This window comes from Coregonus clupeaformis, unplaced genomic scaffold (genome assembly GCF_020615455.1).
Source record: "Coregonus clupeaformis isolate EN_2021a unplaced genomic scaffold, ASM2061545v1 scaf1817, whole genome shotgun sequence".
In the NCBI taxonomy this organism is placed as follows: Eukaryota; Metazoa; Chordata; class Actinopteri; order Salmoniformes; family Salmonidae; genus Coregonus; species Coregonus clupeaformis.
This window is the reverse complement of record NW_025535271.1, coordinates 72,133-82,500: the sequence shown is the minus strand read 5'-3', so window position 1 is coordinate 82,500 and position 10,368 is coordinate 72,133. Positions and strand designations below refer to the sequence as shown.

Genomic DNA, 10,368 nt, shown 5'->3' with positions numbered 1-10,368 from the left:
GACACACACTTGAGTACAGGTGTACTTGGTGCTAGGGTTTAGGGTTTGGGTACCTCCTAGTGTCCTTGGTAGAGGCCAGTATGAGGTGTAGTCAGTTAGGGTTTAGGGTGTAGGGTTTAGGGTACCTCCTAGTGTACTTGGTAGAGGCCAGTATGAGGTGTAGTCAGTTAGGGTTTAGGGTGTAGGGGTTTAGGGTACCTCCTAGTGTCCTTGGTGGAGGCCAGTATGAGGTGTAGTCAGTTAGGGTGTAGGGTTTAGGGTTTAGGGTACCTCCTAGTGTCCTTGGTGGAGGCCAGTATGAGGTGTAGTCAGTTAGGGTTTAGGGTGTAGGGTTTAGGGTACCTCCTAGTGTACTTGGTAGAGGCCAGTATGAGGTGTAGTCAGTTAGGGTTTAGGGTGTAGGGTTTAGGGTACCTCCTAGTGCACTTGGTAGAGGCCAGTATGAGGTGTAGTCTCTGGAGTGAGTCGATGACATCATGGCCGTATTCTTTACCCGTCAGCTGCTTGGTGATCCTACTGTAGAACTTCTGGAGCTCCGCCTCCCCGATCTCCCTGGAAACAACATCACAGCTCCGGGTTAGTGGTGAACGACTCCAGGGAGTTATAATACAAATCAGGGTCAATGAGTTAGCCAGCTAACTTTGATTAGCAACCACAAATAACTGTTGATTTTCTGATTCATTAAGAAAGCTAAACTTAAACATGTCTTTTTGGTTGTTGAGTCAATTAGACCATGCCAATTTCAAGCTTTCCTTTTAAAAAAATTTAAGAAAAGTTATTTCCAGAATAGTTTGGCAAGTTAGCTAAAGCGTACAAGCTCCTCTCGGTTGATCTGCGTGCACACGAAGGCGGAGTCGGGGCTACGTTCTACCTAGAGGCTAAGTCCCGCCTTGTGTAATGTATATCCACTAGGGGGCGTGGGAGCCAGAGGGGCCTTGTGTAATGTTTATCCACTAGGGGGCGTAGAGCAGAGGGCCTTGTGTAATGTATATCCACTAGGGGGCGTGGGGAGCCAGAGGGGCCTTGTGTAATGTATATCCACTAGGGCGTGGGGAGCCAGAGGGCCTTGTGTAATGTTTATCCACTAGGGGGCGTGGGGAGCCAGAGGGGCCTTGTGTGTAATGTTTATCCACTAGGGGGCGTGGGGAGCCAGAGGGGCCTTGTGTAATGTTTATCCACTAGGGGGCTTGGGGAGGGCCTTGTGTAATGTATATCCACTAGGGGGCGCTGGGGGGAGCCAGAGGGGCCTTGTGTAATGTATATCCACTAGGGGGCTTGAGGAGCCAGAGGGGCCTTGTGTAATGTTTATCCACTAGGGGTTGGGCCAGAGGGCCTTGTGTAATGTATATCCACTAGGGGGCTTGGGGAGCCAGAGGGGCCTTGTGTAATGTTTATCCACTAGGGGGCGTGGGAGCCAGAGGGGCCTTGTGTAATGTTTATCCACTAGGGGGCTTGGGGAGCCAGAGGGGCCTTGTGTAATGTTTATCCACTAGGGCGTGGGGGAGCCAGAGGGCCTTGTGTAATGTTTATCCACTAGGGGGCGTGGGAAGCCAGAGGGCCTTGTGTAATGTATATCCACTAGGGGGCGGTGGGGAGCCAGAGGGGCCTTGTGTAATGTTTATCCACTAGGGGGCGTGGGGAGCCAGAGGGGCCTTGTGTAATGTATATCCACTAGGGGGCGTGGGGGAGCCAGAGGGGCCTTGTGTAATGTTTATCCACTAGGGGCGGGGGAGCCAGAGGGGCCTTGTGTAATGTTTATCCACTAGGGGCGTGGGGAGCCCAGAGGGGCCTTGTGTAATGTTTATCCACTAGGGGGCGTGGGAGCCAGAGGGCCCTTGTGTGATGTATATCCACTAGGGGCGTGGGGAGCCAGAGGGGCCTTGTGTAATGTATATCCACTAGGGGGCGTAGAGCCAGAGGGGCCTGTGTAATGTTTATCCACTAGGGGGCTTGGGGAGGGCCTTGTGTAATGTTTATCCACTAGGGGGCTTGGGGAGCCAGAGGGACCTTGTGTAATGTATATCCACTAGGGGGCGTGGGGAGCCAGAGGGGCCTTGTGTAATGTATATCCACTAGGGCGTGGGGAGCCAGAGGGGCCTTGTGTAATGTATATCCACTAGGGCGCTGGGGAGCCAGAGGGCCTTGTGTAATGTATATCCACTAGGGGGCGTGGGGAGCCACAGGGGGCCTTGTGTAATGTTTTATCCACTAGGGGGCGTGGGGAGCCAGAGGGGCCTTGTGTAATGTTTATCCACTAGGGGGCGTGGGGGGAGCCAGAGGGGCCTTGTGTAATGTTTATCCACTAGGGGGCGTGGGGACAGAGGGGCCTTGTGTAATGTATATCCACTAGGGGGCTTGGGGAGCCAGAGGGCCTTGTGTAATGTATATCCACTAGGGGGCTTGGGGAGGGCCTTGTGTAATGTTTATCCACTAGGGGGCGTGGGGAGCCAGAGGGCCTTGTGTAATGTATATCCACTAGGGGGCGGGGAGCCAGAGGGCCTTGTGTAATGTTTATCCACTAGGGGCGTGGGGAGCCAGAGGGCCTTGTGTAATGTATATCCACTAGGGGGCGTGGGGAGCCAGAGGGGCCTTGTGTAATGTTTATCCACTAGGGGGCTTGGGGAGCCAGAGGGGCCTTGTGTAATGTTTATCCACTAGGGGGCTTGGGGGAGCCAGAGGGGCCTTGTGTAATGTATATCCACTAGGGGCGTGGGGAGCCAGAGGGGCCTTGTGTAATGTATATCCACTAGGGGGCGTGGGGAGCCAGAGGGGCCTGTGTGTAATGTTTATCCACTAGGGGGCGTGGGGGAGCCAGAGGGGGCCTTGTGTAATGTATATCCACTAGGGGGCGTGGGGAGCCAGAGGGGGCCCTTGTGTAATGTCTATCCACTAGGGGGCGTGGGGAGCCAGAGGGGCCTTGTGTAATGTTTATCCACTAGGGGGCGTGGGAGAGCCAGAGGGGCCTTGTGTAATGTTTATCCACTAGGGGCTTGGGGAGCCAGAGGGCCCTTGTGTAATGTATATCCACTAGGGGCTTGGGGAGCCAGAGGGGCCTTGTGTAATGTTTATCCACTAGGGGGCTTAGGCCAGAGGGCCTTGTGTAATGTTTATCCACTAGGGGGCCTTGGGGAGCCAGAGGGGCCTTGTGTAATGTTTATCCACTAGGGGGCTTGGGGAGCCAGAGGGGCCTGTGTAATGTTTATCCACTAGGGGCTTGGGGAGCCAGAGGGGCCTTGTGTAATGTTTATCCACTAGGGGGCGTGGGGAGCCAGAGGGGCCTTGTGTAATGTTTATCCACTAGGGGGCTTGGGAGCCAGAGGGCCTTGTGTAATGTATATCCACTAGGGGGCGTGGGGAGCCAGAGGGCCTTGTGTAATGTTTATCCACTAGGGGGCGTGGGGAGCCAGAGGGGCCTTGTGTAATGTATATCCACTAGGGGGCGTGGGGAGCCAGAGGGCCTTGTGTAATGTTTATCCACTAGGGGGCGTGGGGAGCCAGAGGGGCCTTGTGTAATGTATATCCACTAGGGGCTTTGGGGAGGGCCTTGTGTAATGTGCATATCCACTAGGGGGCGTGGGGGCCAGAGGGGCCTTGTGTAATGTATATCCACTAGGGGGCTTGGGGAGGGCCTTGTGTAATGTATATCCACTAGGGGGCGTGGGGAGCCAGAGGGGCCTTGTGTAATGTATATCCACTAGGGGGCGTGGGGAGCCAGAGGGCCTTGTGTAATGTTTATCCACTAGGGGGCGTGGGGAGTCAGAGGGCCTTGTGTAATGTTTATCCACTAGGGGGCGTGGGGAGCCAGAGGGCCTTGTGTAATGTTTATCCACTAGGGGGCGTGGGGAGCCAGAGGGGCCTTGTGTAATGTTTATCCACTAGGGGGCGTGGGGACCAGAGGGGCCTTGTAATGTTTATCCACTAGGGGGCGTGGGGAGCCAGAGGGCCTTGTGTAATGTTTATCCACTAGGGGGCGTGGGGGAGCCAGAGGGGCCTTGTGTAATGTATATCCACTAGGGGGCGTGGGGAGCCAGAGGGGCCTTGTGTAATGTATATCCACTAGGGGGCGTGGGGAGCCAGAGGGGCCTTGTGTAATGTATATCCACTAGGGGGCTTGGGGAGCCAGAGGGGCCTTGTGTAATGTTTATCCACTAGGGGCGTGGGGAGCCAGAGGGGCCTTGTGTAATGTTTATCCACTAGGGGGCGTGGGGAGCCAGAGGGCCTTGTGTAATGTATATCCACTAGGGGGCTTGGGGAGCCAGAGGGGCCTTGTGTAATGTTTATCCACTAGGGGGCGTGGGGAGCCAGAGGGGCCTTGTGTAATGTTTATCCACTAGGGGGCTTGGGGAGCCAGAGGGGCCTTGTGTAATGTTTATCCACTAGGGGCGTGGGGAGCCAGAGGGCCTTGTGTAATGTATATCCACTAGGGGGAGTGGGGAGCCAGAGGGGCCTTGTGTAATGTTTATCCACTAGGGGGCGTGGGGAGCCAGAGGGGCCTTGTGTAATGTTTATCCACTAGGGGGCGTGGGGAGCCAGAGGGCCTTGTGTAATGTTTATCCACTAGGGCGTGGGGGAGCCAGAGGGGCCTTGTGTAATGTATATCCACTAGGGGGCATGGGGAGCCAGAGGGGCCTTGTGTAATGTTTATCCACTAGGGGGCGTGGGGAGCCAGAGGGGCCTTGTGTAATGTTTATCCACTAGGGGCGTGGGAGCCAGAGGGCCTTGTGTAATGTATATCCACTAGGGGGCGTGGGGAGCCAGAGGGGCCTTGTGTAATGTTTATCCACTAGGGGGCGTGGGGAGCCAGAGGGGCCTTGTGTAATGTATATCCACTAGGGGCCTTGGGGAGCCAGAGGGGCCTTTATGTAATGTTTATCCACTAGGGGGCGTGGGGAGCCAGAGGGGCCTTGTGTAATGTTTATCCACTAGGGGGCGTGGGGAGCCAGAGGGGCTAACTGCTATTGTTATTATTAATAATATTACTACTGAGGAGGAGAAGAAGAAAGACTGAGAAAACAGCCACAAGAGGGGACGACGGAGAATACTTCATCCACGGACCACCACCACAAGAGGGGACGACGGAGAACACTTCATCCACGGACCACCACCACAAGAGGGGACGACGGAGAACAGTTCATCCACGGACCACCACCACAAGAGGGGACGACGGAGAACACTTCATCCACAGACCACCACCACAAGAGGGGACGACGGAGAACACTTCATCCACAGACCACCACCACAAGAGGGGACGACGGAGAACACTTCATCCCACGGACCACCACCACAGAGGGGACGACGGAGAACAGTTCATCCACGGACCACCACCACAAGAGGGGACGACGGAGAACACTTCATCCACAGACCACCACCACAAGAGGGGACGACGGAGAACACTTCATCCCACAGACCACCACCACAAGAGGGGACGACGGAGAACACTTCATCCACGGACCACCACCACAAGAGGGGACGCAGAACACTTCATCCACGGACCACCACCACAAGAGGGGACGACGGAGAACAGTTCATCCACGGACCACCACCACAAGAGGGGACGACGGAGAACACTTCATCCACGGAACACCACCACAAGAGGGACGACGGAGAACACTTCATCCACAGACCACCACCACAAGAGGGGACGACGGAGAACAGTTCATCCACGGACCACCACCACAAGAGGGGACGACGGAGAACAGTTCATCCACGGACCACCACCACAAGAGGGGACGACGGAGAACAGTTCATCCACGGACCACCACCACAAGAGGGGGCAACGACGGAGAACAGTTCATCCACGGACCACCACCACAAGAGGGGACGACGGAGAACACTTCATCCACGGACCACCACCACAAGAGGGGATGACGGAGAACAGTTCATCCACGGAACACCACCACAAGAGGGGGAGACGACGGAGAACAGTTCATCCACGGACCACCACCACAAGAGGGGACGACGGAGAACAGTTCATCCACGGACCACCACCACAAGAGGGACGACTGGAGAACACTTCATCCACGGACCACCACCACAAGAGGGGACGACGGAGAACACTTCATCCACGGACCACCACCACAAGAGGGGCTGACGGAGAACACTTCATCCACGGACCCACGTACCCCTTTCCAATTGGCTCATTCATCCCCCCTCCCCTCCTCTCCCCTGTAACTATTCCCCAGGTTGTTGCTGTAAATGAGAATGTGTCCTCAGTCAACTTACCTGGTAAAATAAGGGTAAAATAAAGAACATTGAGTCGTTACTGGTTACTGGTTCCCCTGTATAACCAAGTTATACTCATTGTGTATTTATTAATACTTTATCACACTGACTGCTCTGGTCCAGGCTGCTTCTCCCACTAACTCACACTGACTGCTCTGGTCCAGGCTGCTCTCTCACTAACTACACTGACTGCCCTGGTCCAGGCTGCTCTCTCACTAACTACACTGACTGCTCTGGTCCAGGCTGCTCTCTCACTAACTACACTGACTGCTCTGGTCCAGGCTGCTCTCCGACTAACTACACTGACTGCTCTGGTCCAGGCTGCTCTCTCACTAACTACACTGACTGCTCTGGTCCAGGCTGCTCTCTCACTAACTACACTGACTGCTCTGGTCCAGGCTGCTCTCTCACTAACTACACTGACTGCTCTGGTCCAGGCTGCGCTCTCACTAACTACACTGACTGCTCTGAGTCCAGGCTGCTCTCTCACTAACTACACTGACTGCTCTGGTCCAGGCTGCTCTCTCACTAACTACACTGACTGCTCTGGTCCAGGCTGCTCTCTCACTAACTACACGACTGCTCTGGTCCAGGCTGCCTCTCACTAACTACACTGACTGCTCTGGTCCAGGCTGCGCTCTCACTAACTACACTGACTGCTCTGGTCCAGGCTGCTCTCTCACTAACTACACTGACTGCTCCTGGTCCAGGCTGCCTCTCACTAACTACACTGACTGCTCTGGTCCAGGCTGCTCTCCGACTAACTACACTGACTGCTCTGGTCCAGGCTTCTCTCTCACTAACTACACTGACTGCTCTGGTCCAGGCTGCTCTCTCACTGACTGCTCTGGTCCAGGCTGCTCTCTCACTGACTGCTCTGGTCCAGGCTGCCTCTCACTGACTACACTGACTGCTCTGGTCCAGGCTGCTGTCTCACTAACTACACTGACTGCTCCTGGTCCAGACTGCTCTCCGACTAATTACACTGACTGCTCTGGTCCAGGCTGCTCTCTCACTAACTACACTGACTGCTCTGGTCCAGGCTGCTCTCTCACTAACTACACTGACTGCTCTGGTCCAGGCTGCCTCTCACTAACTACACTGACTGCTCTGGTCCAGGCTGCTCTCTCACTAACTACACTGACTGCTCTGGTCCAGGCTGCTCTCTCCCTCACTAACTACACTGACTGCTCTGGTCCAGGCTGCTCTCTCACTAACTACACTGACTGCTCTGGTCCAGGCTGCTCTCTCACTAACTCACACTGACTGCTCTGGTCCAGGCTGCTCTCTCACTAACTACACTGACTGCCTCTGGTCCAGGCTGCACTCTCACTAACTACACTGACTGCTCTGGTCCAGGCTGCTCTCTCACTAACTACACTGACTGCTCTGGTCCAGGCTGCTCTCTCACTAACTACACTGACTGCTCTGGTCCAGGCTGCCTCCGACTAACCACGAACTGACTGCTCTGGTCCAGGCTGCTCTCTCACTAACTACACTGACTGCTCTGGTCCAGGCTGCTCTCCGACTAACTACACTGACTGCTCTGGTCCAGGCTGCTCTCTCACCAACTACACTGACTGCTCTGGTCCAGGCTGCTCTCTCACTAACTACACTGACTGCTCTGGTCCAGGCTGCTCTCTCACTAACTACACTGACTGCTCTGGTCCAGGCTGCTCTCACTAACTACACTGACTGCTCTGGTCCAGACTGCTCTCCAATAACTACACTGACTGCTCTGGTCCAGGCTGCTCTCTCACTAACTACACTGACTGCTCTGGTCCAGGCTGCTCTCTCACTAACTTACACTGACTGCTCTGGTCCAGGCTGCGCTCCATTTAACTACACTGACTGCTCTGGTCCAGGCTCCCCGACCAACTACACTGACTGCTCTGGTCCAGGCTGCTCTCTCACTAACTACACTGACTGCTCTGGTCCAGGCTGCTCTCTCACTAACTACACTGACTGCTCTGGTCCAGGCTGCGTCCGACTAACTACACTGTACTGCTCTGGTCCAGGCTGCTCCCTCACTTAACTACACTGACTGCTCTGGTCCAGGCTGCTCTCTCACTAACTACACTGACTGCTCTGGTCCAGGCTGCTCTCTCACTAACTACACTGACTGCTCTGGTCCAGGCTGCTCTCCGACTAACTACACTGACTGCTCTGGTCCAGGCTGCTCTCCGACATGTTACCCACTGAGCATGTTTGGGATGCTCTGGATCGACGTGTTTGACAGCGTGTTCCAGTTCCCACCAATATCCAGCAACTTTGCACAGCCATTTTTAATTTAACCTTTATTTAATGTTGAAGAGAAGTGGGACCACATTCCACAATCAACAGCCTGATCAACTCTATGCGAAGGATAGAGCGGCAGGTAGCTTAGTGGTTAAGAGCGCTGTGCCAGTAACCGAAAGGTCGCTGGTTCTAATCCCCGAGCCGACTAAGTGAAAAATCTGTCGATGTGCCCTTGAGCAAGGCACTTAACCCTAATTGCTCCTGTAAATTTACATTTACATTTTAGTCATTTAGCAGACGCTCTTATCCAGAGCGACTTACAGTTAGTGAGTGCATTCATTATTTTATTTTTTCATACTGGCCCCCCGTGGGAATCGAACCCACAACCTGGCGTTGCAAACGCCATGTTCTACCAACTGAGCTACATCCCCTGCCGGCCATTCCCTCCCCTACCCCTGGACGACGCTGGGCCATTGTGCGCCGTCGCATGGGTCTCCCCGGTCGCGGCCGGCTACGACAGAGCCTGGATTCGAAGCAGGATCTCTGGTGGCACAGCTGCACTGCGATGCAGTGCCTTAGACCACTGCGCCACTCGGGAGACCAAATCGCTCTGGATAAGAGCGTCTGCTAAATGACTTATTTATTTATAAGGAGCTGCACTGCATGAGGCAAATTGTGGTCATAACAAATACTGACTGCTTTTCTGATCCACGCCCCTACCCTTTTTTTAAAGGTATATGTGAACAACAGATGCATATCTGTATTCCAAGTCATGTGAAATCCATTGATTAGGTCCTAAAGATTTTATTTCAATTTACTGATTTCCTTATATGAACTGTAACTCAGTAAAATCTTTGAAATTGTTGCGTTTATATTTTTGTTCAGTGTACCTTGCTGTGCAACTCGGTTTGTGGTCGCTGTAGTGACAAGAGCAAGCTAACACCAAACAACATGACAGTGGCGGGGGACGACGGACAGAAACAAGCGGAGAACAGTGTCCTTTCCCCCTGAACACCGCTAACTGCCGGTGCTGGGTCTTACCTGGCTTGTTTGATCAAACTCTCTGTTCCTGCACGAATACATCGCACCCGTCCAGACCAGCTGTAAATTGTCTGCTGGGGAAACATGTCCGACTGACAATCACGTGAATCCTCTATCAGTTCCGCTTTGTCGACGTCAGCGCGTCTTCTTCTTCTTCTGTGGGTTTTATGGCGGACTACATCCAAAAGTTATATTGGCGCCACCAACTGGACGTTTTGAAACCAAAAATAAAATTAAAATAAATAAATCCATACTTAACAGTGATTCTAACAATCCACCCTAATAAAAATAGTACATTGCCAAAACAAACAACTCCCACTTCTTCCTTCTTTTAGTTCTCCATATCTCCCTTCTCCTCGGCTCTAGGACCTCAGAAGGATGGGACGGCTTTTGCTAATATTCCATGTCACTCCTTTTGCTGTGAAATCTTTCAGCCCCAGGAACCGCTCCCCGTAATCACAATGATTTCAATCTTCCTGACCTCCTCTCCACCTTGGCAGTGCCATTTATCACCATAGCGATAAAGGCCATTTTTAACCTTTAAAATGTCAGGATCCTCTTGGTGTAAGACAGTGAAGGCCTATCCACTACTCATGGACTCTTCTGGTGCAACAATCAAACCCTCAACCCTTTTTAACAGCTGCTGCATATGAAATGCTCTGGACAGCCCTGACTAGGGCCCACCTCTATCCTCTTTTCACCCTGGTCGGGCATTCAGAAGACGGGCTTCATGATTCCCACCGCAATTACAACGTGTCACATTTTCTTCACTTTTATAACACATAATTTGATATTTTCCACATCTTGTACATCTCGGCTTCTCCCTTCTGCAAACACTTGAAACATGACCAAAAGCTTTCCAATGTC

At 53.4% G+C, this 10,368-nt stretch overlaps 1 long non-coding RNA gene across 1 annotated transcript in view; it reads right to left on the bottom strand.

Moving 5' to 3' along the window:
- LOC123487730 overlaps positions 1 to 9,538 on the bottom strand; it is a 12,809-nt gene extending 3,271 nt beyond the window's left edge. Inside the window, exons 1-2 of the long non-coding RNA XR_006659866.1 lie at positions 9,502 to 9,538; positions 415 to 552 (exon numbers count right to left, since the gene is read on the bottom strand). This is a non-coding gene — a long non-coding RNA (uncharacterized LOC123487730). The remainder of the gene's footprint in view (positions 1 to 414; positions 553 to 9,501) is intronic.
- Between the last annotated feature and the right edge of the window lie 830 nt (positions 9,539 to 10,368).